The sequence below is a fragment of the Canis aureus genome, chromosome 16, assembly GCF_053574225.1.
Source record: "Canis aureus isolate CA01 chromosome 16, VMU_Caureus_v.1.0, whole genome shotgun sequence".
Lineage (NCBI taxonomy): Eukaryota > Metazoa > Chordata > Mammalia > Carnivora > Canidae > Canis > Canis aureus.
Window position 1 is genome coordinate 53269156 of NC_135626.1, and position 26645 is coordinate 53295800.

The 26645-nt window shown below is 39.4% G+C and overlaps 2 long non-coding RNA genes across 2 annotated transcripts in view; both read right to left on the reverse strand.

Annotated features, from left to right (window-relative positions):
* Positions 1–14568, reverse strand: part of LOC144286924 (uncharacterized) — a 1061786-nt gene extending 1047218 nt beyond the window's left edge. The window contains exon 1 of the long non-coding RNA XR_013354870.1: positions 14410–14568. This is a non-coding gene — a long non-coding RNA (uncharacterized LOC144286924). The remainder of the gene's footprint in view (positions 1–14409) is intronic.
* An 84-nt stretch (positions 14569–14652) lies between these two features.
* The window catches only part of LOC144286925 (uncharacterized), a 38858-nt gene continuing 26865 nt past the window's right edge, over positions 14653–26645 (reverse strand). Inside the window, exons 4-5 of the long non-coding RNA XR_013354871.1 lie at positions 21354–21408; positions 14653–14907 (exon numbers count right to left, since the gene is read on the reverse strand). This is a non-coding gene — a long non-coding RNA (uncharacterized LOC144286925). The remainder of the gene's footprint in view (positions 14908–21353; positions 21409–26645) is intronic.

Sequence of the window (26645 nt, forward strand, 5' to 3'; positions counted from 1 at the left end):
AGACTGGGATGAGATCACTGGGAGAGGCTGTCCAGCAATTACAGCTGAGAGCCAGACCCTCACCAACAGGTAATACACGTGTCCCACTCTGAGCAGCAGCCGTGGTCCTTTGCTGGTCAGGGTGTGCTGTGACAGCACCAGCACTGACCAACCTGCTTACAGCCACTGTCATGTTCAGTGGAGTTGAATGGGGACCCTATTGCTCCTTTGGAAGTTCCCTTTGCATACACATTCTCTCAAGACTGGAAGAATGCTGGAAATAGTCTAATAATTTCATGAATGCCAAAAGGATGATAATAATAAAATAATTAATTTTTCCTAACAGGATGATATAGTCCAAATGTAGCTCACAGAATTGTGATAGAACATTAAACCAAGCAAATAGGAATGGACTGCTTGGCTCGCTTTGTCATGCCTCTTACGAACTGTCTACGGTGCATGAGGCCTTTAAGAGTATTATTTTATACTATCTTTGCAACTATGCTATGGGATCCACAGTTCACACACAATGCCACTGAAAAAACAGGGACATGGATCGGCCTGTGTGTTTCTCAAAGCGGGGAACTGGAGGAGATGGGATTTGAAACCAGGTTTCACTTTACTCTAAAATCCGTGATCCCCCTTCTACCTCGAGTATATTTACTTTATTATTTTTTATTTTTTTATATTTACTTTATTTTACTTTATTTTTAGTGTATAAATTATAAACTTTGCCATAAACTAGGTTTTAGAAATAAATACACTTAATGCATTTTAGAATATAAATATACTTAAAGCAAACTGTACGATGGAAAGTACATACAGTTCTGAGGTATAGTGACCCTCATTAGAACATGCATTAAAGCATGCATATTGCAGCAAATAAAACAGAAAAGCAGCTATGTTTAATCTCAGATAACTAAACCATTGAACTCTACAGGTAGAAATTCATTTTTTTTATGGCTCAGTTGATAGAACATGTGACTCTTGATCTCATGTTGTGAGTTCAAGCCTCATATTAGGGATGAGGATTATTTAAAAATAAAATCATAAAAAAAGAAATTAATTGTTTAAATCTCAGATTGCTTTTCTTCTGCCACATGGCATGTTCATGGAACGTGGACCCCTGCAGCGATAGGTTACACATAAACCAAAATAATCTAAAGGAAGTATAACTCACCTAAAACTTTTCTAGGGAAAACAAAGGGAATGAAGAACTGATTCGCAGATTATTCTCTGCTTGGGATTATTCATATGTCTCTCGGAAAGTCACTGAGAAAAACTGAAAAGGAGATAACACATTATAAAATGTGGCTGAAAAGGAAAAGAAAGATTTTTGTTTTGTTTTGTTTTAATCTGTGTTCTGCCACAGAGCAGTTGCCTGAACTTATATGTTCATATAAGTACTTTATCATAACTATGATATAGTTTTAGATATATGATATAAACTATAAATTATGATATAGTTTATAGATATCATAACTATGATAAAGTACTTATACCTTCTGCTATTTTTTATCTGTAATATTGAGGTATTGAGCTAAGATTTCTCTCGTATCTCTGATGCTCTATTAGACTGTGAACCATAAAAAAGAACCTCAATGGTGTCCATCAGGATTTTAATGTAGAATCTAGGCTTCCTCTGGTAGAAGGCAAATTCTCCTGGCTCTCCAAATCATATATGTCCCTGAAACTCATTTTAATTGTCCTAAGTCCACTCAAGGCAGGAAAGCAACAGATACTACCAGAAGCTTACAATAATCAACTTTAGAAAAATGTGTGTATATGCACACATGTGTCCAGGGTGTGTGTGTGTGTGTCCAGGAAAGGTCATAAATTTGACCTCCGGGAAGCAGCAAAGGTTCCATCCACAGAGCCTGCTGTGACAGCATCTGGAAATTCCTCGCTAGGGTCAGTGGGGAGACATTCTCTGTTTACTTTGCTTTCGTTTTATACCCATGTGGTGTTCAGCATATCAATAATATATTTCAATCTCATCATGAAACCCTTTAATGATTTACTTTTCAAACCTCTCAGGCCCATCTAGCCACAGGAAAACCCATTCCTTTTGCTACAAGCTGAAAGGATGACAGTCAAAACACAGACAGAAGAAAAAGCACTGAGTGGAATCTTACCTCGCTCCTCCCGCTCCCCCACAGTAGCCATAGCTGAGCTTTCCACGTCTGGAAAGAGCATGGGGAAGGCTGCTAACTTCCTGTAGCAACTTTTTCTATAAGTGACACGTGTAGAAACACATGGAGTTTTTACATGATTGGCAGTATTCACCGAAAAATTTTCTGCAAAACTGAATGTGGCAATAATTAGTTCTGGGACTCCTTAGAGCACTACTGCCTAAAAAATTTATAGACATTTTCATATATTTCATACTCTCCTGTGTAGATCACGCCAAAAGTTCATTTAATTCCACACTATTGTTAGAAATCCTCTGAACTTTAGTAGGAATCATTTGTGTGAGGATTGGGGTGGAGTTATGTTGTAGAGGTTTCTGGGATGAATGGGTGGTGACTTGGTGGAGATGGACACTTGGAGGCAGGAGACGACTGACTGCTTCAGTGTGAGAGCAGGAAGGCAGCAGAGGAAGGAGGAAATAAGTCTTACTGTGGAGAGGAAGTTTATCATAAGAAGGGATGAGGACATTAACTCCTCTACTATATGGAGTGAGCATATATGGAGTGAGATATATGGAGTATGTTACTGATGTGCTTACCATAGCTTTTAGGGACAGCAGTCATTCAACTGATCAATCACCAAGACAATTCTCGATGACTGACACTAATATCCCTCTGAGTGTCCAAGTCAAAACTTAGATTATCATCTTTGTCTCATTCTCTCCACTCACCCTCCGGGTCTAGTCACTTTCCATGTCTGTCGATGCTCTCACCTAGAATTTTCCCAAATCAGTTCAAGTCAGTCTCCCACACAGCCATCGTGGTCCCCAGGACCTGGGCCTATGAGGAGCCTAGATATTCCCTATGCTCCTACACACTCTTGTATATAGCTTTTTTTTTTTTCTCTACAATTGAGACAGAGCAACCATATTTAAATGCAATCAAACTGTGTCACCTACATGCTTAAGCCCTTTTTTGTTTATAGAGGTGCTCAATAAATATCAGATGATTTTAATGGAATAGCCAGTGTTCTTGTAAAGGTGGCTGTGTATGAAACAAAACATTAATAGCATTTTCATCTACATTTGAAATTAAATAGGGCAAGCAAGGTGAAGCAAAGAAAGAAACATTTATTAGAAACTTATTATGTACCTGTTGTATCAATACATGATTTTATTTGACATGGGAACCTTTCAGTGTAGCCTTCATTACTTTCATCTTGCAGATGAGAAAACGGAGCTACAAAGAGACTAAATGTTTTGTTTTCATAGGGTTACACAAGCAACAAGTGTCAGGGCCAGAATGGCTGCCTATTCCAATATTGTTTTACTCCATGCTCACTCCATATAGTAGAAGAGTTGATGTCCTCATCCCTTCTTATGATAAACTTCCTCTCCACAGTAAGACTTATCTCTTCCTTCCTCTGGTACCTTCCTGCTCTCAAACTGCCTCTCCCGGATTCAAAAAGGAAAAGAGGTTTGAAGCAGTCATCTCCTGCCTCCAAGTGTCCATCTCCACCAAGTCACCAACCCATTCATCCCACAAACCTCCACAACATAACTCCACCCCAATCCTCACACAAATGATTCCTCCTAAAGTCACCAATGACACCCTTGCCACAGAATCAGAGGATCCTTTTCAGCCTTCCTCTGTCATAAAGTCTCAAGAGCAAATCATACCTTCACTGTTTTCCTTACATAAAAGATTATCTTACCCCAGAACCTCCTGATTTTCTCCTTCTTCCATCCTGATCTCCACTTCTCAATTTCCTTATGGGCTCACTCTCCTCACCACAGCTTTTAATTCCTGGGAGCTTCAGTCCTTTATGTCCTCCCTTTGCACACTCCCGATAAGATATTTAATATACTACAGCACAATCCTAAGGGTCTAAGAATAATTTTTAACACATTCCTTTCCCTCATATCACTCTGTATCCACTTCCATTACGTAGCTCTAGAAGGGATTTGAACTCTTAAACATCTTCATAATCCACAGACTTATTTCAATGTCTATCAATTGTGGGGTACCTTGTTATTGGGGAGGATGAGAGCATTAAAAATAATAATAGTTTTATATATTCCTTTGGCCCTTAGAGAGGAGAAGGGCAAAGGGCTAGATCTGAACCAGATCTGCGACGATCCTACACCAGTAGCTTTAAAATACTTTCCAATAGATCATATACAGTTCCCTGAACATTCTCTTTAATCTCTGAGCACAGTCAAGAAATCAAGTTATAACATAGGTGCTCTATGGACAGAAACTGGAGAAAGCGAATGAGGCTATTTTTAAGAAGACCCTGCACTATAAACCTAGTCACAGGGATTCTGCTGAACATATATTCCCTTTGGTGGTAGTAAAAATTTTCTGTTTAGGTTTTCCCAAAGCTTGAGAAAAGTAACCTCACCCACCTATCAGGTAAAGAGGCCATCAGAACAACAGCCTAATGTCCAATGCTGCGACTGCCTTCAGCATTGTGTTCTCATATCACATGTTCCACTGTTCCCAGAGGCAAAAGAAAAGTGGAATAAGCAAGGAAAAATTTGTGGCCAAATTTGTGGTCAAAAAGGAAATTATGTTGCTATAAGGCAAAGAAGACAAGAAAGGAGCAGGATTTCCGGCATGGCAGCCTGAAGAGCTAACACCATGTTTAAGAACAATTCTAGGCAGACAGAGTTGAAAGAACTAGGGCAGAATGGATGAAAGACCTGGTGGACAAAGAATACTGAACTCTGATCATCCCTGTTACAGCGCGTTCATGAAGCAGAGATTCCACACACAGAGGAGCAAGGCAAGAAGACTGGGGCCTCCGACACCTGCCAACCCAACAGTTTCACTCTGGAACACGTGGGCTATTGCCTTTTCCCCCAACTCCAGAGCAGGCATGCAAAGGTTCTGTCAAAGTGGTTCAGGAGAATAGGCAGTCCACAAAAACAGAGAGCTCTGTAACTTTACCTAAGGGGACTGAGGTTGTATGGAACAGACTATGGGGAAATTCATGCCTGAAGACTCTGTCAAACAAGGAAGATGTTAGTGGTGAGCCATTAAGAGGACACTGATAGGTTCACATTAACAGCAAGTGAAACAACAGACCACGAGACATTTAACAGAGAGGAAAAGACAGTTCAGAATATTCCTCCTAGAGCTGGAGCATGCCTCAAACACTGCAAATACACTAACCTGGAAAAGATGCTTGAATTTAACTGGTTGAGTCGATGGAGAATTTAAGCTTGTGGTTGAAAACAACAGAGCAGGGGCAGCCCTGGTGGCTCAGTGGTTTGGCACCGCCTTCAGTCCAGGGCGTGATCCTGGAGACCCGGGATCGAATCCCACATCAGGCTCCCTGCATGGAGTCTGCTTCTCCCTCTGTCTGTGTCTCTGCTTCTCTCTCTGTGTGTGTCTGTCATGAATAAATAAATAAAATCTTAAAAAAAAAAAGAAAATAAAAGAAATCAACTAGCAATTAGTGGAAGCTAACAGCTGGGTGTGGTATCAATAGAGGCAAAGCAGTCAGAAGCTTAGTGGGGAGGTCAGGGAAAGGGAGAGACATAGAGAGTCTGGGTAAAACCATAATCATCCCTATTGGTCAGGGAGACTATGCACATGCCCAGAGCTGCACTTCGAGGAGTGGCACCAGAGGTTGCTTGTTGTGGAGGAAATAGGCTTTTCTGAATAAATCTAGTAATAATTATAATCATGTATAGTGTTGGCTTTGTAACATATACACAAGCATACTACACGTCATGATAATAGCACTGAAAAAGAGAGAAGACTATAGAGGAATACAGCTTTATAAGAGTAAAGTTTCTATATCTCACTTGAAAATAATGATTATAAATTTGAAGTAAATTCAGATAAGTTGAGAATATATGTAAGCCTTAGAGGAGCCACAAAGAAAATACACTTTTAACATAATTTAGAAATTACTAAAGAAAAAAAGAAATTATTAAAGGAATTTAAAATTTTATTGTAGAAAATATCCACTTATTGCAAAAGAAGGCAGTAAAGAAGGAATAAAGAGGAACAAAAAGATTCTTGTGGCATTCAGAAGACAGAAAAGCAAAATAATAGAAGTGAATCCATCATATCTTTAATATCATTACATGTAAATGGTGAAATAATCCAATCAAAGCCAAGGTTATCATACAGAAAAAAACACAATTATATGCTGTTCATGGAAGATACACTTTACATTCAGAGAGATAAGTAAAAGAATGAGGGAAAAAAAAAAGAATGAGGGGAAAAGGGTATACCATACAACCATCAACGCTAAGAAAGCAGAAGTGCTATACTAATATATATTAGTATACAAGTATCAGGCACAATTTAAAGGGAAAAAATATTTCTCAATATATGGAGGGACATTGTATAATGAAAGAAAGATCAATCTATCAGGAATATATACAATTATAAATATATGTGTGCCTAACAAGAGAGCCTCAAAATGCATGACATGAAAAAAATGATAGAATTGAAGGGGAAAAAACAGTTCAACAATAATAGTTGGAGACTTCAATATCTGTTCAAATAGTGAGTAAAACAGTTTGGCAGGAGATCAACAATGTTATAGAAGACCTGGGGCGCCTGGGTGGCTCAGTCGGTTAAGCATCTGACTTCAGCTCAGGTCATGATTAGGGGCTCCTGGGATAGAGCCCTACATCAGGCTCCCTGCTCCACAGGGAGTCCACTTCTCCCTCTGTCCCTCCCTCTGCTAGTGCACGTGCTCTCGCTCTCTCACTCTCTCTCACACACACTCATTCTCTCTCATTCTCTCAAATAAATAAATTAAAAAAAGAAAGACCCGACCAACAACATAAAGCAAATAGACCTAATAGACTTAATAGAACATGTCCCTCAATAGCATTAAACACATTCTTTTCAAGTGCATATGATATATATGATATATTCTCTGGGATATATCATATGTTAAGTCATAAGTCAAATCTCGATGAATTTAAAAGAACTGAAATCATACAAAGTATATTTTCTAACTATATTGAATTAGGTTAGAAATCAATAATAGAAGAAAATTTGGGAAATTCACAAATATGTAGAAATTAAACAACAAACTAACAAAGAATCAGACATCAGAGAAGTCACAAGAGAAATTAGAAAATACTTTGATATGAATGAGAAAAAAATGCAAAATACTATAACTTACAGGATGAATTTAAAGCAGTGCTTAAAAGGAAGTTTATGATCACAGTATATGCTTTTATTAAAAATGAATAACCTCAAATCAATAACTGAATCTTCCAATTTAAGTAAATGAAAAAAGAAAAGCAAACTAAACCCAAAGTGAGCAAAACAAAACAAAATAATAAAGAAAAGGAATAAATGAAACAAAAATAGACAAAAAAAATTAAGGTAATCAACAGTCCCTTAAAAAGATCAGCCAGGTTAATAAAACTTTAGCTAGACTAACCAAGTAAAAAGACTCAAAATACTAAAATTGTAAAATACAAACAGAACACAGAGGCTGTACTTTTGAGAGTAGATATTGTTCAAAGATCCAGGCAGAGAGGGAAATCTGAACAGGTTGAGGACTTCATACATGAAGGTAGGGTCCAGGAAAGGGCATTGGCAGTTTGAAAACCAACTTTTGACAATTTTATAGGCTCTGGGGCAAAAACTAAGGAAAGGATTCAAATGTGGAAACTGAGACGGAAATTTCTGTTCCAGACCCAGCACCAAAGGAAGGGTAAAAGCAAAGACAATTCACAAATTCTGGACCAGACAGGCCACAAATGAGACATGAGGCTAATACCCCAAATATTAAGATGGAGCTCCTTTAATCCCTAATGCTAAGATCAGGACTTACCTAAAAACTTGTGCAATTAAAAAAACAAAACAAAACAAAACAAAAAAAAAACTTGTGCAAATGACATTGGGTTAAGTGGCCTCTGCCATTAGGGTAAATCAGCTTTGACTGCTGGGAAGTGTAAAATCCTGGACTTGTATTGTGACCACTGTCTGTCTCTCATTCATCTCTTTTTTTTTTTTTTCCTAAGGAAACCTAAACTTTATTGCATCATTTATTGGAAGGAATCAAGTAGAGACCTGTTGTGCATTTTTTTGGTCAGTGAATTAAATAAAGCTCCTTGGTATTCTTTGCCTAGAAGCCTCATGAAATTAGAGGATACACCATGAAGTTTAACAAACTCTAGGTAGTTTTTTTTTTTTTTATAGAAGTAATGTCTATTGGTGTTCAATTTACTAACATACAGAATAACACCCAGTGCCCGTCACCCATTCACTCCCACCCCCCGCCCTCCTCCCCGTCTACCACCCCTAGTTCGTTTCCCAGAGTTAGCAGTCTTTACGTTCTGTCTCCCTTTCTGATATTTCCCACACATTTCTTCTCCCTTCCCTTATTTTCCCTTTCACTATTATTTATATTCCCCAAATGAATGAGAACATATAATGTTTGTCCTTCTCCGACTGACTTACTTCACTCAGCATAATACCCTCCAGTTCCATCCACGTTGAAGCAAATGGTGGGTATTTGTCATTTCTAATGGCTGAGTAATATTCCATTGTATACATAAACCACATCGTCTTTATCCATTCATCTTTCGATGGACACCGAGGCTCCTTCCACAGTTTGGCTATCGTGGCCATTGCTGCTATAAACATCGGGGTGCAAGTGTCCCGGCGTTTCATTGCATTTGTATCTTTGGGGTAAATCCCCAACAGTGCAATTGCTGGGTCGTAGGGCAGGTATATTTTTAACTGTTTGAGGAACCTCCACACAGTTTTCCAGAGTGGCTGCACCAGTTCACATTCCCACCAACAGTGTAAGAGGGTTCCCTTTTCTCCACATCCTCTCCAACATTTGTGGTTTCCTGCCTTGTTAATTTTCCCCATTCTCACTGGTGTGAGGTGGTATCTCATTGTAGTTTTGATTTGTATTTCCCTGATGGCAAGTGATGCAGAGCATTTTCTCATATGCATGTTGGCCATGTCTATGCCTTCCTCTGTGAGATTTCTGTTCATGTCTTTTGCCCATTTCATGATTGGATTGTTTGTTTCTTTGGTGTTGAGTTTAATAAGTTCTTTACAGATCTTGGAAACTAGCCCTTTATCTGATATGTCATTTGCAAATATCTTCTCCCATTCTGTAGGTTGTCTTTGAGTTTTGTTGACTGTATCCTTTGCTGTGCAAAAGCTTCTTATCTTGATGAAGTCCCAATAGTTCATTTTTGCTTTTGTTTCTTTTGCCTTCGTGGATGTATCTTGCAAGAAGTTACTATGGCCGAGTTCAAAAAGGGTGTTGCCTGTGTTCTTCTCTAGGATTTTGATGGAATCTTGTCTCACATTTAGATCTTTCATCCATTTTGAGTTTATCTTTGTGTATGGTGAAAGAGAGTGGTCTAGTTTCATTCTTCTGCATGTGGATGTCCAATTTTCCCAGCACCATTTATTGAAGAGACTGTCTTTCTTCCAATGGATAGTCTTTCCTCCTTTATCGAATATTAGTTGCCCATAAAGTTCAGGGTCCACTTCTGGATTCTCTATTCTGTTCCACTGATCTATGTGTCTGTTTTTGTGCCAGTACCACACTGTCTTGATGACCACAGCTTTGTAGTACAACCTGAAATCTGGCATTGTGATGCCCCCAGATATGGTTTTCTTTTTTAAAATTCCCCTGGCTATTCGGGGTCTTTTCTGATTCCACACAAATCTTAAAATAATTTGTTCTAACTCTCTGAAGAAAGTCCATGGTATTTTGATAGGGATTGCATTAAACGTGTATATTGCCCTGGGTAACATTGACATTTTCACAATATTAATTCTGCCAATCCATGAGCATGGAATATTTTTCCATCTCTTTGTGTCTTCCTCAATTTCTTTCAGAAGTGTTCTATAGTTTTCAGGGTATAGATCCTTTACATCTTTGGTGAGGTTTATTCCTAGGTATCTTATGCTTTTGGGTGCAATTGTAAATGGGATTGACCCCTTAATTTCTCTTTCTTCAGTCTCATTGTTAGTGTATAGAAATGCCACTGACTACTGGGCATTGATTTTGTATCCTGCCACGCTACCGAATTGCTGTATGAGTTCCAGCAATCTTGGGGTGGAGACTTTTGGGTTTTCTATGTAGAGTATCATGTCATCGGTGAAGAGGGAGAGTTTGACTTCTTCTTTGCCAATTTGAATGCCTTTAATGTCTTTTTGTTGTCTGATTGCTGAGGCTAGGACTTCCAGTACTATGTTGAACAGCAGTGGTGAGAGTGGACATCCCTGTCTTGTTCCTGATCTTAGGGGAAAGGCTCCCAGTGCTTCCCCATTGAGAATGATATTTGCTGTGGGCTTTTCATAGATGGCTTTTAAGATGTCGAGGAATGTTCCCTCTATCCCTACACTCTGAAGAGTTTTGATCAGGAATGGATGCTGTATTTTGTCAAATGCTTTCTCTGCATCCAATGAGAGGATCATATGGTTCTTGGTTTTTCTCTTGCTGATATGATGAATCACATTGATTGTTTTACAGGTGTTGAACCAGCCTTGTGTCCCAGGGATAAATCCTACTTGGTCATGGTGAATAATTTTCTTAATGTATTGTTGGATCCTATTGGCCAGTATCTTGTTGAGAATTTTTGCATCCATGTTCATCAGGGATATTGGTTTGTAATTCTCCTTTTTGGTGGGGTCTTTGGCTTTGGAATTAAGGTGATGCTGGCTTCATAGAACGAATTTGGAAGTACTCCATCTCTTTCTATCTTTCCAAACAGCTTTAGGAGAATAGGTATGGTTTCTTCTTTAAACGTTTGATAGAATTCCCCTGGGAAGCCATCTGGCCCTGGACTCTTGTGTCTTGGGAGGTTTTTGATGACTGCTTCAATTTCCTCCCTGGTTATTGGCCTGTTCAGGTTTTCTATTTCTTCCTGTTCCAGTTTTGGTAGTTTGTGGCTTTCCAGGAATGCGTCCATTTCTTCTAGATTGCCTAATTTATTGGCGTATAGCTGTTCATAATATGTTTTTAAAATCGTTTGTATTTCCTTGGTGTTGGTAGTGATCTCTCCTTTCTCATTCATGATTTTATTAATTTGAGTCTTCTCTCTCTTCTTTTTAATAAGGCTGGCTAATGGTTTATCTATCTTATTAATTCTTTCAAAGAACCAACTCCTGGTTCTGTTGATCTGTTCCATAGTTCTTCTGGTCTCGATTTCGTTGAGTTCTGCTCGAATCTTTATTAACTCCCTTCTTCTCTTGGGTGTAGGATCTATTTGCTGTTTTTTCTCTCGCTCCTTTATGTGTAAGGTGAGCTTTTGTATTTGAGTTCTTTCCAGTTTTTGAATGGATGCTTGTATTGCGATGTATTTCCCCCTTAGGACTGCTTTTGCTGCATCCCAAAGATTTTGAACGGTTGTATCTTCATTCTCATTAGTTTCCATGAATCTTTTTAATTCTTCCTTAATTTCCTGGTTGACCCTTTTATCTTTTAGCAGGATGGTCCTTAACCTCCACGTGTTTGAGGTCCTTCCAAACTTCTTGTTGTGATTTAGTTCTAATTTCAAGGCATTATGGTCCGAGAATATGCAGGGGACAATCCCAATCTTTTGGTATCGGTTCAGACCCGATTTGTGACCCAATATGTGGTCTATTCTGGAGAAAGTTCCATGTGCACTTGAGAAGAATGTGTATTCAGTTGAGTTTGGATGTAAAGTTCTGTAGATATCTGTGAAATCCATCTGGTCCAGTGTATCATTTAAAGCTCTTGTTTCTTTGGAGATGTTGTGCTTAGAAGACCTATCGAGTATAGAAAGAGCTAGATTGAAGTCACCAAGTATAAGTGTATTATTATCTAAGTATTTCTTCACTTTGGTTAATAATTGATTTATATATTTGGCAGCTCCCACATTCGGAGCATATATATTGAGCATATATATTAAGTCCTCTTGTTGAATAGATCCTTTAAGTATGATATAGTGTCCCTCTTCATCTCTCACTACAGTCTTTGGGGTAAATTTTAGTTTATCTGATATAAGGATGGCTACCCCTGCTTTCTTTTGAGGACCATTCGAATGGTAAATGGTTCTCCAACCTTTTATTTTCAGGCTGTAGGTGTCCTTCTGTCTAAAATGAGTCTCTTGTAGACAGCAAATAGATGGGTCCTGCTTTTTTATCCAGTCTGAAACCCTGCGCCTTTTGATGGGGTCATTAAGCCCGTTCACATTCAGAGTTACTATTGAGAGATATGAGTTTAGTGTCATCATGATATCTATTCACTCCTTGTTTTTGTGGACTGTTCCACTGAACTTCTTCTTAAAGGGGAATTTTAAGAGTCCCCCTTAAAATTTCTTGCAGAGCTGGTTTGGAGGTCACATATTCTTTTAGTTGCTGCCTGTCTTGGAAGCTCTTTATCTCTCCTTCCATTTTGAATGAGAGCCTTGCTGGATAAAGTATTCTTGGTTGCATGTTCTTCTCATTTAGGACCCTGACTATATCCTGCCAGCCCTTTCTGGCCTGCCAGGTCTCTGTGGAGAGGTCTGCTGTTACCCTAATACTCCTCCCCATAAAAGTCAGGGATTTCTTGTCTCTTGCTGCTTTAAGGATCTTCTCCTTATCTTTGGAATTTGCAAGCTTCACTATTAAATGTCGAGGTGTTGAACGGTTTTTATTGATTTTAGGGGGGGATCTCTCTATTTCCTGGATCTGAATGCCTGTTTCCCTTCCCAGATTAGGAAAGTTTTCAGCTAGAATTTGTTCAAATACATATTCTGGCCCTCTGTCCCTTTCGGCCCCCTCGGGAACACCAATTAAACGTAGGTTTTTCTTCCTCAGGCTGTCGTTTATTTCCCTTAATCTATCTTCATGGTCTTTTAATTGTTTGTCTCTTTTTTCCTCAGTTTCCCTCTTTGCTATCAACTTGTCTTCTATGTCACTCACTCGTTCTTCCACCTCGTTAACCCTCGTCGTTAGGACTTCTAGTTTGGATTGCATCTCATTCAATTGATTTTTAATTTCTGCCTGATTAGCTCTAAATTCTGCAGTCATGAAGTCTCTTGAGTCCTTTATGCTTTTTTCTAGAGCCACCAGTAGCTGTATAATAGTGCTTCTGAATTGGCTTTCTGACATTGAATTGTAATCCAGATTTTGTAACTCTGTGGGAGAGAGGACTGTTTCTGATTCTTTCTTTTGAGGTGAGGTTTTCCTTCTAGTCATTTTGCTCAGTGCAGAGTGGCCAAAAGCAAGTTGTATTGGGAAAAAGAGAAAAAGAGAGGAGAGAAAGAAGGAAAGAAAAGAGAAAGAGGAAAAAAAAGGGGAAGAAAAAAAAACGAAAAGAAAAAAAAAGAGAAGAAAAAGAGAAAGAAAAAGAAAGGAGAAAAAAAAGGGGGTGGGGGAAGGAAACAAATCAGAAAGCAAAACAAAACAAAACAAAACAAAACAAAAAAAAAAAAAAAGAAGAACCACTGGGGAGTATCTTCTGATTCTGTGTACTTTAAGACCCTTGGCTTCTCCTGGAGGTTGTCAGTCTAGCTGGTGTTCTGGGGGAGGGGCCTGCTGTGCTGATTTTCAGGTGTTAGCAGTTGGGGGAGCTGCTGTGCCCCTGCCTGGTGCAGGGCTCAGTGGGGGTTGTTCACCCCGTGAGGCCGCAGGAGGAACAGCCCCAGTGGCGGGGCAGCTCTGGAAACCTGGATTCAGCTCCGGCAGGAACTCGGTCTGCAGGGCCTGGAGGCTCCGGGCGGGGCCGCTGATCTGCTCAGCTGGGGCAGGAGCGTCCTCGCTGTCCTGGGCCCTCCCGGCCTCTGCCTGTCCCGGGGGAGGCGGGATCCTGGGCTGTGTCCCGGCGCCCTGTGCTCCGGAGCCTGCGCTGGCGGATTCGCGCTCCTGGGCCGCGCAGCCCCCTCCGCGGAGCCGCTGCCCGAGCACCCCGAGCTGCTCCTGGAACCGCGCAGCCCCCTCCGCATGGAGCCTCTTCCTCTGCCCGAGCCCCTCCGAGCTGCTCCCGGGGCCGCGCAGCCCCCTCCGCGGAGCCTCCGTCCGAGCCCCTCCGAGCTGCTCCGGGTCCCGCCGGGTCCCGCCGCCCGCGCTGCAGCCCTTAGGGAGCTCGGCGCACTCTCCTGGGCGCGCAGTTGCTGTTACTGTCCCGGGGAGCCCGAGGGCATCCTCGCCCTCCTGGGTCCTGCTCCAACTCCCCGCGAGCCCCTTTCCCCCGGGAAGGTCGGTGCAGCTCCTGCGTCTCCGGGACGGGGCTCTCCTGCCCTGGGGACACTCGCCCCGGCCTCAGCCCGGCTCCCCGCGGCCCCTCCCCCTTGGAGGCCTTTGTTTCTTTACTTCTTTTTCCCCGTCTTCCTACCTTGATAGAAGCGCGAACTCTTCTCACTGTAGCATTCCAGCTGGTCTCTCTTTAAATCTCAGGCCGAATTCATAGATTTTCAGGATGATTGGAAGGTTTTCTAGGTAATTTGGTGAAGACAGGTGATTTGGAGACCCTGCTCTTCCGCCATCTTGCTCCTCCCCCCCATAAATCCTTTGTTACCCCAAATAGCTATCTAGAACTTTTTTAATACTGCCAAGATTAATCACAGAACTTACCTTGATGTGAAGCTGCATTTGATAATGCACAACTGGTGAATGCAATGCAGAATTGTGTCCACTCTCTTCCCTCCCCCATGGGCCAGAAAGTGGCTTCATACTCCTGAAAACACTAGTCCTAGGCAGCCTCTGTGGCTCAGTGGTTTAGCGCTGCCTTCATCCCAGGGTGTAATCCTAGAGACATGTTGGGCTCCCTGCATGGAGTCTGCTTCTGTCTGTGCCTCTGTCTGTCTCAATCTGTGTCTTTCATGAATAAAATCTTAAAAAAAAAAAAAAAAAAAAACCACTAGTCATGACAGGCACTATTGATCAGTCACAGTTGCCATGTTGGATGAAAATTAATATATCTCTTGGATATATTGTAAATATACTGGCATGAGAAATAGGAAACTTGAATTCTAGTTTAATTCTTGCAACTCACTAGCCATGTCAGGCTGGCAAGTTACAGGTTTTTCCTCATTTGCAAAATGGGTTGGACTAAATGATCCTTTCCCAGTTCAAATATCCTCTATCTCTATGATTAATGTCTGCAGCCATCTCAAGTGGAAGGCAAGAAAAATAATTCATGTCTATTGCAGATAAAAGTGTATCCGAATAGTAAAGAAAACTATCTTTGTTGTGATTATATTTCCTTATTTTCAAATCAGATAATTATACCAATATAACACCTAATAGGTTTCCATTTGTTAAGATAGACCAAATAACTGTAACACATCCCACAATGAAACAGCTCAGACACGTAAAATGTATTTCTCTCTCAAGGAACAGCCCAGACCAGGTAACTCTGTTCTACATGGTCATTAAGTGACCTAGGCTGATAAAGATTCCGTATCTCCAAGTTTCAGGTCAATATGGTCTTTTTGGTCAATATTGACCAATTTTTGGCTCACAGGAAGGGGTAAGAATATATGAAGAAAGCACGTTCAGCAACTTAAAGGCTTGGGCTAAAAATAGCACATCTCACTTCCTCTTGCATTCCATTAGAGAGAAATTAAACACATAACTGTATACATAACTTCAAAGAAGTTTGAAAATGTTAATGTCTAGCTGACCAGTCACATTCCAACTATAATCCTATTACTGTGAAAGGAAGAACAAATCTTGGAGAGCTAATATTTTCTGCCACTGTAGTTAGTTCATTTAAGGAACTTAACAGTCAATCTACAAAAGCAGCTGCTATAGTCCCCAGCCATTCACTCAGAACACTGTTACTAGATATCTGAATTTAGAAGATACAAGTTTGGCCTAAGTGTTAGGGTGAGAAAGAAATCCTTTGAGTCTCTATTTCTGAATCCCTTTCACCTATGAATTCCACAGAGACCTGGCAATCAGAAATTTATTCAATTTGCTCTAAGAAGCAATCTTCTGCTTTGTTTGACTTATTCTAGCAGTCCAGAGGAGGCAGGCTTTCTAAGTCAGAAATGGAATCTATAGCTTTCAAGAGGTGGCTTTCCCTAGTAGTTGAGGCAGAGCAGTGAGCAATCTGAGTGATACTCAATAGAGTATGTTCATCTGTTAAATTTGGCAAAGTTGCTAATGCACAGTGATATTGTTTGTTATGTCTCTTCTTTAGCTCATAAGTTTTTTTTTTAAAGAAGACATAGGATAAAACAGCTACCACCATCCTATTCCATCAGGTTCCTCTTCACTGAGCTTCAGCTCTTCCACTTGCAAAACACAGCAGATGGAATGTTAAATCTAAACTAGAAAGTCTCTTGCATTCCTAGCTGTCAAAACAAACCATGTGCCTCCTGCTTCTCAACTATAATCCACTAAAAGCAATAGACTATTTCAGACACCAGAACATCCACATCCAACTGTATTTTGGGGAGCTTTTTTTAAAGTGGAAGTATTGGAAGATGAATGGAGGAACTCATGCAACAAATAAGTATACTGACTCAATGAGAATGTATTGGCATTTAAATTATGACTGCCCTATGACAAATACATTTAGTACTACACCAAGACCAATGAATGTTAATATTTCCCAGTTGTGATCTGTGCTAAACATTAATATGTGTTAGGGTTATAATGGTCTTTGTTAGCTATTTAGATCAATGTTGTCCAATATAAATATAGTACAAGTCATAAATACAAGCCACACATTAATTTTAATTTTTCTAGTAGTCACATTTAAAAAGGGAAAAAAGAAATGGGTAGATCAATTTTAATAATATATTTTATTCAACCCAATATATACAAAATATTATCATTCTAATATGTAACCAATATAAAAAATTACTAAGAAGATATTTTATACTCTATTTTTCATACTATCTCTTGGAAATCTGGTGAATATTTTACATTTACTGTACATCTTTGAACTAATTTGGACCAGCCATGTTTCAAGTGCTCATTAGTTACATGCTAGTGGCTACTATATTGGACAATACAAGTATAGAATCTTAGAGATTTTTTTTTTCAGGACTTGGGGCTTATATGAAAATTAGTGATAAGAAAGTGTGCTACATATTACAGAATAAATAATTGGCAGTCTCTTAACTTCAAACTCTTCCCCCAAGGCACACGGTGATTAAAAATTCATACATCAAGTCGGAAGTTACATAAATATTTAGAATAGTATTTAGGGCCAAGCATATCACTGGCCCCAGTCATTATCCCACATGTGGAGCCCAGATCTTGATTGCTATTAACAGACTCCAACTCCAATAGCTAATTTCTCAATCCTGTAGAATGCTTGGTTACAAAAAGTTGGACCCCAAAAAGAAATAAGGCTGAGTCCTTGCCAGACATGTTTGAGTTTAAGAAATCCCAAAATGTACTCAGTTGATGAGCTGGCCGAAAAGGCACTCATATTTTGAAAAAGAGAAAATTAGGGAACTATCTTCTACAAACTGAAGAGTATCCTTAGGTATTCTTCAGAAGCCGAGCCCAACATATAAGTATATAATTTGGGTCATACAAAACACTGTAATGGTGACAAGGGTAAAATGGGGCAGGAATGTCCCACCTAAAGGACTTCACATTAAAAATTTAACACTGTGCGAATTCTTGGGTCTGACAGGGACCGTGGGTTGGGCTCCCTAGCTATGATTCCTGACAGAGCTCATTAACACCATAGGAAAGTTTCCCACAGTATACAAGAGCAAGGGACATCAGCCAAGAATTAGGAGGAAATATAAAAATGCAAAAGAACCAATTTCTGTCTTAGCATCTCATTTTTGAACAATCTGAAAAGTGAATAGCCTATTAATAATTTTTCAGCCCTCTTTAAGACGGCTCATATGTACATAGTAGTAAATGGATTTGACAAGTGCTGGATTGTGTTACTGACTAAATAAACTCTAAGATGATTTTTTAGGAGAGCTACTTCACACAGCATTCTCACCTAAATTGAACAGTGCCAATAAATGCAAGTTGAAAATGAGCACTTTTCCCAGAAGAGTTACAAAGGTTTCTTTTACACATGAGTCATGAGCTGTCTCCTCAGCAGAGTATAATTTTGGTAACACAAGCAAGATGTTCTTGTGAAAAAATGACTTTATCCAAGTATTCAGAAACATTATGCCAAGAGTGCAATGGGTCTATAGTGAAGAATCATGTTTATTCAGCCCATCACGTCCTTGAAAACAAAACTGTCAATATTATGAGCATCACTAGCTAACAGGAAGCATCTAGAATACTTGTAAAGATATATGCTATGTAGCCAGAAAGCATTGACATTATTCTTCCTGTGAAACTAACTGGGAAACAAGGTGAGGGAAGTCTAATTTGTTACTGACACTTTAATATAGAAAAGTAAAAAAAAAAAAATCTTTCTCCAAAAATTCACAAGCAAAAATTATATCAGAAAGATTCTCCAAATTCCTTGAAAGATATCTTATTTGACAGCCCTGAATCTATGATTTTTCTAATAGTATATAATCTCTCTGTGCTCAATTTCCCCAACTATAACAAAAATAATACCTACCTCACAATTACTTGTAAAGATTGCAATAATCCATGTAAAATAGTTAGAAGAAAGCCTGCCACATAGAAAGTATTCAATAAATATCAGCTATAACTTTTGTAATTAAAGATAGAACAACAGAGATACTAGATATAGTAACCCAGTCAGAAGGTGTACAAATATGTAGGAAAGAACCCATGGCTCTGAGCTTTCTACAGGATCTAAATGTTCATATTCTACTTATAGTACAAGTGTTGATTATTGCTAATAGGCCCTCAAACCAGCAACTAAGTTATCTATCTTGTAACATAATTTGGCTTTACAAAGCTGATCTTAGAAAATATGCCTGTATCTTTGCAAGATATGGTTGGATAAAGGGAAATCCCAAACATGAACCCTGCCTCCTCCAATACCACCTCTCTCCATGCTCCCGTTTGGTTGCTATGCTCCAGCCACTCTGTCTTTGTTCAGCCTCTTGAACATAATACATTTGTTCCTATCTCAAGATATTAAGTGTTCCCTCTTCTCCTTCTACCCTTCAAATATCACCTCCTAAGAGAAGCCTTCTTTGATACCTCAGCTAAATTAGTGGTCCTCAAAGCTGATACCTATCACACTATTCTATCCTGTTGTTCTCAGAGCATACATTAGTATTTAAAGTAATCTCATTTACTTATGATCTTTGTCTGAATGTCTTAGCCACCTCACCTCCATATGAACATTTTATTCACAGCTGTAACACTTTAGTCCAGTACCTGATATATAGTGCACCCTCAAATGCATAAATGTTAACTGACGAAAACTATAAACATACCTTCTCCAAATACATTCACTCACAAAAATTAAATATTATTTTACAAGTTTATGAAGCCCTTAAAAGCCACAAATAGATTGTCTGGGGATCCATGAGGCTTAAGTTAATAAGCACAGAAATTAAGATCATATGGTTAGATAGGGAAGCTGGGCTAGTCCAAATGAAACTTGGGCTAGCAGCACCTGAGTGGCTCAATCAGTTGATCATCTGACTCTCAGTTTTGGCTCAGGTCATGATCTCAGGGTCCTGGGGTCCTGAGATGGAGCCACACATGGGCTCCCTGTTCAGTGGGAAGTCTGCTTATCCACCCCCCCGCCCCTCCACTTGCACGCACACTCTCTCTCTCTAAAATAAATAAATATTTAAAAAAAGAAAGATACTTGGGCTACAGTTTGGGAATCTTTAGTTACCATATGTAGCCTCTAAATATGACCGATTTTCTGTCTAATTTTTTGATCTGTTATTTTGAGTGGGGTGTTAAAGTCTTCAACCACTACTGTTGATAGATCTATTTCTCTCTCCAATTCTGCCAGTTTTTGCTTCAGGTGCTTGGGATTCCCCTGTTTGATGCATGCATGTTTATAATTGTTAAATTTTCCTGGAAACTTTCTTAGAACTCTTTTATTATAAAATGTCTCTAACTCAGGGAGTTATTGTGGTTTTTCTTTAGCCCACTTGGTATGAATATTCACACTTAATATGGATCTAAAAAATGATACATCACCATGCTTGATTATGCGCTGCTGTCCTAGACTTTTCCAGGGACATTACAGTGAGTATCTGCACCAAATTTTCTTTCTGAAATCCAAAAATTTCTAAGTTCCCAAAAACATCTGGCCCCAGGGTTTTAGATTAGGGATATTGAGCCATTTTCTTGAGTTTTAAATAGGTCCCAGATAGTGGGTTAAAATTTTCATAGACATCTTGACATTTAGTTTTCTAGACTAACTGGAAAATTAAGCCACACTTTATAGTCAATGGAGTCTAGAAGAACAAGTCACCTCCAGTGCCCATGTGGTGAGGCCAGACCAGCTCCACAGCCCAAGATCTGTTCTATTGCAGGCAAGTTCCACTACTGCATGGCCCACAAACATGTAGAATCTCAGGTACATGAAATCCTTGCTTGGCCTCCCCTCTAGGAGGTAGCATCCATCCCAGGAGATGAGCTCAAAAGGGCTGAGAACTGTTGTCACCCAAAACCTGAAGTTCTTCTTCTCCCCAGAATTTTAGTTTCACAACAGCTTAACATGAGGTATTTATTAGTTAAGTAAGCCATTTAGCCTTCTCCTAGATGAGGTGAGCTATCCTGAAGGATCAGCAGAAGTCAGCACAGAACCATGGGATTGGAGCAAGAGCTTTCAAATTATTTTCTGTGGAACTCTAGAGGACTAGCAAGGTGCTTTAATGCTCCACAAAGCTGGATTCAAACTTCATAAAAATATATATGTACTCATATATGTGCATAATATATTCACCTGTTTTAAATATTTTATATATTCAGCTATTATAAGTACTGTAATAAAATTAACATGTATATTTAAATGTCATATCAGATTGAAACACTCTAGAAACAGTAATAATTATGCAACCACAAAAAAATTTGATTTTATAAAAATCGTAGTATAAAAATTCTATCATGTCTTGTATTTAATTAGACTTCTTGTAACTGTCTCAGTGATTACAGGGGTTATGTCTCTACAGTGGTCTTTTTTTTTATTCAAACCTATGCATGTCTAAAATTATTAAGTTGACTGCATGATTACTAAATATGTGTGAGTCAGGATTGTCTTGATGTGTGCAACCAACAGAAAATAGGAAACAAATGAGATGTAGTAATTGTCATTCATAACCCTCAATTTCATACATTCTGTAGAACAGTACTATGATTTTCCTTTATTAACTTTATTATGTTTATGAATTTAGAAAATAAAATCATGGTAATAAAATGTTACTGTTATCTATTTTATACTCAACATCTAACCTCCACTTTGTTTTGACAGAGCCCAGTGCTTTCAGATGTCCACCTCCAATGTGACCTGAGGGTAGAGAATGGGGAGTGTATTAATCATATATTGCTTATCAATGGTTACTACAAACCTGTTTAAGTTTAGCAACTTAAAACAATGCCCATTATTGTCTAACAGTTTCCATAGGTCAGAAGTGTGGACACAAAGAAACTAGGTTCTCTGCTCGGGGTCTCCCAGGCTGAATCAAGGTGTTAACTGGGACTGAGAGGCCATCCAAGGAATACCGGTCGGTCTATTCTAAGTCCATTCAGGCCATTGGCAGAGTTTAGTACCTTATGGTTTATTTCAGTTTTCTATTGTTACAAAATAAATCATATATTAATGGCTTAAAACAACACCCATCTAGGGCACCGGGGTGGCTCAGTGGTTGAGCGTCCGCCTTTCTTTGGCTCAAGTCGTGATTCCAGAGGCCTGGGATCAAGTGCCATATCAGGCTCCCCACCAGGAGTCTGCTTCTGCCTCTGCCTATGTCTCTGCCTCTCTCTGTGTGTGTCTCTCATGAATAAATAAATAAAATCCTTAAAAAAAAAAACACCTATCTATTATCTCATAGTTCCATATATCAGAAATCTGGGAATGTGTGTGGGTTCTTTCCTCAGTGTTTCACAGGGTGAAATCTGGGTGTCAGCCACATCACATGCCTTTCTGGAAGTTCTAGGGAAGAATCTGCTTCTGTGTTCATTCAGACTGTTGGAAGAATTCAGTTCCTAGTGGCTACTGGTGTCAATCAGGGACTGATCTCAGCTCCAACAAGTCACCCTCAGATCCTTGCCATTTGACCCCTCCATGTTCAAAGCTAGTGGCTTAGAATCCTCACTGTACTGAACCTCTCTCACACTTCCAGTATCTCTCCCATCTGCCATGACACAATCTTACATAGTGTAATCACCAGAGGGTTTACTCTATCACTATTGGCCACATAACAATCGAATCAAAGAAATGACTATCCTATCATATTCACAATTTTCACACACACTCCAAGTTAGGAGATTATGTACATGTGCATCAGGAGATGGGAATCCTAGGGACTATCTTAGAATTTTGAGGGCAAGGGGAACCCTATTCTCAGCTTCAGAGTGAATCTTGTTTTACATACACCAATCATGATGGCCCCTTTCCAGGAATTTATTTAAAACTAGCATGTGACCCAGATGTAGGCAAAGACACAAAGTGAGTCTGCTAGGGAACTTCTAGGAAACATTCCTCTCTCATAAGGTGAGATTACCTCTGTTCCAACTTTGTGTATTTTCTAATCCAGGTGGGATGCCTAGAATCCTGGAATCACTACAGCTGTCTTGCTCCCAGTCTGAGGATGAAAGCATCACACAGGGGAAGGAAAAGCAAAAAAAAAAAAAAACCATGTAGAAGTAGTGCTGGAGCTCAAAACACCATAGCTCATGCCACCTTTCAACTTCTTGTTGGGGGAGATTTTTAATTCTTTTCATCATGCCAGCCAGCTTGAATCAGGGTTTCATTACTTGTAGCCCAAGGCATTCTATGAATGAAAGATTCCAGGTAAAATTTAATTTAAGGAAAAAAAAGAGCTCAGCTGTTGGACAAAACTTTGAAAATCATAGATCTATTAGATAGAGTCAGACAGACCTGAGATTTCAACTGAACTTCCAATATTAATGAGATGAATTATTTTATCTGTACGATCAGGAAAAGTAATTTCTATCTTCACAAGTCATTATGAGGATGTAGCAAAGTTGCACACATTAGCCAAGTATTTCAAGTGAAACATAAGACTTGTTTCAAACACCTAATTATAACCAGGACTTAGGGGACAGGATGGAATGAGAGGAGGATATGGGTAACCAAGAAAGAATGTAGGGATGGATGTGACATGGTAGGGAGAATAAGACAAAAAGACAGCTCTGTCTGAGGGCGTGATGCACTGAGCATCTCCTCATTTCACTCCAGATCAGTGTCTGAGCTCCAGGGAGGGAAGGGAATGCAAGTGTATTTAAAAGTGGGGTTCATGGGATGCCTGAGTAGCTCAACAGTTGGGCACCTGCCTTCAGCTCAGATCATGATCCCGGGATCCAGAATCGAGTCCTGCATAGGGCTCTCTGTGAGGAGTCTGCTTCTCCTTCTGCCTATGTCTCTGCCTCTCCCTCTCAGTCTGTGTCTCTCATAAATAAATAAATAAATCTTTTTTTTTAAGTGGAGGTTACACATATACACATTTTTGCATAATGTGGGACAGGAAATGACCAGGGCCACCATGGTAGAAGAGAAGGACCTTCAAGGATACTCTTTCTCTCCAAAAAGAAGAATGAAGAAGCCAACATTATTTGGGCAACACTCTTGAGATGCATCCTAGGTGCCAGAATGAGAAGGCAGGCATTATTAAACAAGGAACTGTCAATAAAGCAGCAATATAAGGCAAGGAGAGAATGGAGAAAGCATTCAGAGAAATTTGCAGCATCTCACATTCATTTTTTACCTCATATTATGCGCCAACCTTTAGGATGCCCTTTGAAAGCTTACACTCCTATTTGCTAACTCAATAGAATTTTCCTTCCCCTTTGACAGATTAGGTGAGAGATGAGATCTCAAATGATTACAGAGCACTTTCACTTTATTTTTTTCCTTGGACTATAGTTGGCACACAATGGTACATTAGTGTCAGATGTACAATATAGTGATTTGACAAGTTTATACAGTATGCTATGCTCACCACAAGGGTAGCTACCATCTATCACCATACAATACTATGGTAATATCATTTACTATATTCCCTAGGCTGTACACTTTTATTCCCATGAGTTATGCATTCCATAACTGGAAGCCTGTATCTCCTACTCCCTTTCACCCATTTTTCCCAAGCATCCACCATACCCTAACCTCTGGCAGCCATCAATTTGTTCTCCATATTTATAGGTCTGATTATACCTTTTGCTTGTTCACTCATTATTTTTTAGATTCTACCTATGAGTGAAATCTTATGGTATTTGTCTTTCTCTGACTGACTTATTTCGCTTAGCATAATACCCTCTAGTTCCATCTATGTCATTGCAAATGGCAAGATTCCATTCTTTGTGATAGCTGAGTAATATTCCAAGGTATGTGTCTGTATGTGTACCATTTCTTTATCTTTCATCAGTCGATGGACATTTAGACTCTTTCCTTATTTTTGCTATAGTAGACAGTGCTGCTATAAACATTGGGGTGCATGTACCCCCTTCAAATGACTATTTTTGTACCCCTTGGATAAATACCTAGTACTCTGATCGCTAGATCCTAAGGTAGTTCTATTTTTAACTTTTTTGAGGAAACTCCATACTGTTTTTCAGAATGGCTGTACCACTTTGCATTCCCACCAACAGTGTTAGAGGGTTCCCCTTTCTCTGCATCTCCGCCAAGGTCTGTTGTTTCCCGAGTTGTTAATTTTAGCCATTCTGATCAGTGGGAAGCAGTATCTCATCATGGTTTTGATTTGTATTTCCCTAATAAAGAGTGATGCTGAGCATCTTTTCACATGTCTGTTAGCCATGTGTATGTCTTCTTTGAAGAAATGTCTATTCATGTCTTCTGCCCATCTCTCAACTGGATTTTTTATTTTAGGGGTGTTAAGTTTGATAAGCTCTCTATAGATTTTGGATACTAGGCCTTTATCTGATATGTCATTTGTGAATATCTTCTCCCCTTCTGTAGATTGCCTTTTAGTTTTGTTGATTGTTTCCTTCACTGTGCAGAAGATTTTTATCTTGATGAAGTACCAATAGTTCATTTTTCCTTTTGTTTCCTTGCTTCTGGCAGTAGGTCTAATAAGTTGCTATGGCAAAAAATAAAACAAATTAAATAAATAAATAAATAAATAAATAAATAAATAAATAAATAGATGGATGAATGAATGAATGAATGAATAAATAAATAAATAAATAAATAAATAAATAAATAAATAAATAAATAAATAAAAGTTGCTATGGCTAAGGTCAAAGAGGCTTCTGCCTGTGTTTGATGGATTCCTGTTTCACATTTAGGTTTTTTACCCATTTTGAACTTATGTTTGTGTATGGTATAAGAAAGTGGTTTCTTCTTTTTTCTTCTTTCTTTTTCATTCTTTTGCACGTGGCTGTCCAATTTTCCCAACACCTTTTGTTGAAGAGACTTTTTTCCATTTCATATTCTTTCCAGCTTTGTCAAAGATTAGTTGACCATAGAATTGAGGGTCCATTTCTGGGTTCTCTATTCTGTTCCATTGGTCTGGGTGTCTCTTTTTGCACCAGGACATACTGTCTTGACAACTGCCACTTTGTAATATAGCTTGAAACCCGAAATCATGATGTCTCCAGTTTTGTTTTTCCAGCCAGTAATCTCATGACTGTTGTTCTAAATTCTTGTTCAGAGATACTGCTTGTACAGAGATCTTTTGAGCAATCATCTGGCTATGACTCCTTCTTGACCTTTCTTTTAGGGAGAATTCCTCCATCTTGTTATTTTGCCTAAGTTTCTGTCTTTGGTTATTTTGAAAGTTTCTTATGTTTCCTGTACCCAAGAGTAATGCTATATTAAAAAGGGATCATACATTATCCAGGGCCTGAAACTTCAGGAAGTGTTTCTGTTGTACACTGTGTGCACTCTGCTGTTGTGTTTTGGCTGCTCTTTCCCTCTGGTCAGGCCTCTTCAGAGCTCCTCCTTGCTTGCAATGGGAAATGTTCAGAACTTTAACGAGGTGTGGTTTGATTTGTTTGTTAAAATAAGCTTGGATAAGAAGAAAAAAGCCTGTTATAGTAAATATGCTCTTTCTAGGTACAGGGGGGGCAGTGTTTGGTGTTAAGTGATACCCACCTCCACTGGGGGCCCCTGTGTTGCTCTCTGAAGTCTCACTCTGTTGGTGGTGAGGTAGATAATGTCTCCACCCCACTCTCTTGTCCTCAGACAAGAGACCTCACACACCCTGCAGTTCAAGAAGCCCTCACAGAATAGGGAGGGTCATGAGCCACCCAGCGCCATAGCTGTCCTGCGTTTTATTTTTGGCACACATCTGCGATTCAAAATGCCAAACCATAAAGGAGCTGGCACCCTGTGGAACCACTCTTCTCCTCCAGAGGATAGCCTTGCTGCCCTATGTCTGGTATCCTCTGTCCCAGAAAAACCCTCAGTCCCATGCCTGCACATAACACAAAATCTATGGTGTGGCACTGCAAGAAAAGCAGCAACCCCGTTATCCACCCTCTGTGCATGGCCTCTGTTCCCTGCTCATGAAGGCCCTTGTGCTGGTGCCCTCAGGGTCTCTT